This window comes from Tupaia chinensis, unplaced genomic scaffold (genome assembly GCF_000334495.1).
Source record: "Tupaia chinensis unplaced genomic scaffold, TupChi_1.0 Scaffold000290_1, whole genome shotgun sequence".
Classification (NCBI taxonomy): domain Eukaryota; kingdom Metazoa; phylum Chordata; class Mammalia; order Scandentia; family Tupaiidae; genus Tupaia; species Tupaia belangeri.
In genome coordinates this window covers 7,485,465-7,488,720 of record NW_006159775.1, presented here as the reverse complement: position 1 = coordinate 7,488,720, position 3,256 = coordinate 7,485,465, and the positions used below count along the sequence as shown (strand labels likewise).

General features: G+C 38.8%; 1 pseudogene; it reads left to right on the top strand.

Moving 5' to 3' along the window:
- The window catches only part of LOC102484315 (spermine synthase-like), a 49,433-nt pseudogene that overhangs the window by 45,867 nt on the left and 310 nt on the right, over window positions 1–3,256 (top strand).

The following is a 3,256-nucleotide window of genomic DNA, read 5'->3' as shown; positions in this document are numbered from 1 at the left end:
TATATATATAATTTATTATATATAATATTATATATATACTTTAAAATTAACATCATATATATTATAATGTTATATATATGTTATTCTAGCCTAATCCTAATCACAATTTTTATGACTTCCTCCATTGTTTCTATGATTGGAAAAACAAAACAAAACTTCTTTAGAGGTAAGATTTATTTTATCTAATCTTCTCTCATTTTAAATACATAGTTCTCCAATCCATAAGAAATAATGGGTCATTAGAAAGGTCATGATATATTTTCTATTTTTCTATGCAAATGACTTTTCTGACAACTCTATGTTTGACACACGATGCAAAGTAAGGATTTTTTTTTCCTAGTTCAAGGGGGGACTTCAAAATTATCATGAAAAAATTACAGTATGAGTTTACTTTGGTGCAAAAAATTTTGAAATTCACGCATAGTTCATTCATAATATATACTTGTGAACTTTTTGAGGGCTTCTCTTATATAAATATATATAGGTGCACAAATACACACATCAATACATATATTTTTTAAATTTTGTCTCATAATTCAAGTAGAAATACAGAATTTCTGTAAAATCACACCATGTGCTTCTAAAGTAAACATTCTCTAGTTTTGTTTATTATTATTTTCTTTATGATATTGGGTTGGTGAGAAAGTCAGGATGCATTTTTATGTAGAAAAACACATCATGCCTTTCCTACAACCTCATATTTAATTGTCACCTAGTATTATAATTTTATTTTTACATTCCAATTAATGTTTTTATTTTAAAATGAATACTTTAGCTATTTAGCTACACAATTATTCATGTCTTTGGTGTTTATTCTTATTTCCTCTAAGTTTCCAATGATCCCTTTGTCTCATGTTATCTGGGGCCTAAGTGTAATGTCTGGATGATGTGGCAAAGTATTTTTTACACTTTGAGACTATCATGCATCTGATTAGACATTAAATACTAAGGTTAAAATTACATGCTTTAGGTGAAAATGGTCATGAACACTGGAGAAAGTATGAAAGGAGAGTGGGAGAGTGGAAGAGTATAGGGAAGGAAACCGCGAAGAAAAAATAGAGAGGCAAGACATATGTGGGACACAGAAATGGTGTATTTCCTGTTGGTGATAATGTGTATAGTACTCTCAGCTGGACTGGTCTGAGGTGTATTTCATGTTGGGTAAATTCTCTTTATAACCCAAATAATGTATAGCAATTGAATGTTTAAAAAGTGACAAGAATAGGGAACCAGCAGTTAGCATAATGGCTATGTCGCTGGACTCCCACGTAGTCGACCGCGGTTCGTGTCCCGGACCCGGTGGCTTAAAACTCACGCTGGGTGCGTGTGCGTGCGTGCCCAAGATCCCGAGAGGAGAATGGAGGAGAAGGGATTGCAGTGTGACCATCCCCCCTGGGGGGTGATTTCTCGCTTTCTGTCTCTATGTCTCTCTCTGTCTGTCTGGCGAGCGCACGCGCCCTACAGTAAAAATCTCTCAAAAAAAAAAAAAAAGTGACAAGAATAAAAAATTAAAAATATGGGCTTTTGATATTTTCTGCTATTGTTGGACATGTAACAAATTATCCCAAAATTAAACAACTTAAGACAACCATCATTTTACTATAGTCACCAATAATTAGAGCAGACTTCACCTGGGCAATTCTGTTTCTCATAGCTTCACTCATGATACTCAGCTAGTAGAGAGCTGATCTGTAGGTTCCAATACGGACTCATATGTCTGATATCTAGTGTGATAGCTAGAAATCTGGACTCAGCTTATGCTGTTGAGTATACATGGCTTCAGCAATATGGTGTTTTTCTTCTATTAAATTCTAGCTAAATTTTCTTTTTTTTCCGTTTTTTTTTCCCCCCTCAAGAGACAATGAGAGGAAAAGTGAGAAATTATACCCCCTCCCCCACAAGGGACATAGCTATGCTGCAACCCCTTCTTCTCCATTCTTCTCTTGTGATTTTGGGCAAACAAGCATGCAAACAGGCAAAGCTTCAAGCCTCCAGGTCCAGACTCCAACACAGTAGGTCATGGTGCACCACTCCCTTCCAGCACACTCCCCACCAGCAGCAGCCTGACATGCCATGTGGCCCCCAGAATATTTTGGATGCCCCTGCAAAATATTTCCAGAATGGGAAATATGTTATATTTTATCCCTCGGCTGCTGCCTCTCCCGTAAGCATGCCACAGGCTTCGTCTCGTTACGGCAGCAGCACGGCACAGACCAATTGATTTCATGCTCAGCAAGGCCAATTCTAAAAAGCCTCCAGTTCATTTTCCAGGAGCAGGGGATGGTGGAGTCTGTGCACACCTGACAGGACCACGGCTGCTTAACAACTTATACCAACAAGAATGGCAGCTTTGCCTATTTGAGAATTTACCCACATGGATTGGTATTGCTGGGCTTTTAGTGCTGTGCAGGGTTAAGAAGAAATCAACGCCTTTCAAATAAAGTAGAAGAGAAAAATGAAAGAATGGAATCCAGACAGAACTAGGCTGGTAAAGTGATTATCACCTCTTGTTTAAGGAGGGGCCATTGACAGATACTGGCTCCCTGCTGATGGGCACCTGGTGGAGTATGACATAGATAAAGTGGGGTATGATGGAGATCCTCCTTATCAGAACATTAACATTTTACACTCGAAGCAATCTGGAAATACTCTCATTCTGAGTAAGGATGTTAATTTGGCAGAGAGCAATTTGGCCTATACCCAGGCCGTCCCAGAGATGGCAAAGAAGATTACACTGGCAAGAATTGCTGATTCTAGGAGGTGGAGATGATGGAATATTACGTGTAATAGTCAATCTGAAACCAAGACTGGTCACAATGGTAGAAATTGACCAAATGGTGATTGATGCATGTAAGAAATATATGTGAAAAACGTGTGGTGACATCTTGGATTTTTTTTTTTTTTTTATTGTGGGGAGGGAGAAGTTTTTGGCTTAGGGTGCATGGACTTGCCAGAGAGAGAGAGAGAGAGAGAGAGAGAGAATGAGAGGAAAAATGTGACATCATCTCCGGGTGTGGGAGTGGCCATGCTGTAATCCTTTCTCCTCTATTCTCTTCCCAGAATCTTGGGCATGCATGCACACATGCCTGGTGTGAGTTTCAAGCCACTGGATCCAGGACTCAAACTGCGGTTGGCCATGTGGGAGTCCAGCAACATAATCACTATGCTTTCTGCTGCCCGGCCCCTTGGACAATCTTAAGAGAGACTGTTATCAGGTTCTAATGGAAGACTATATTGGAAAAGATATGCCAAAGCA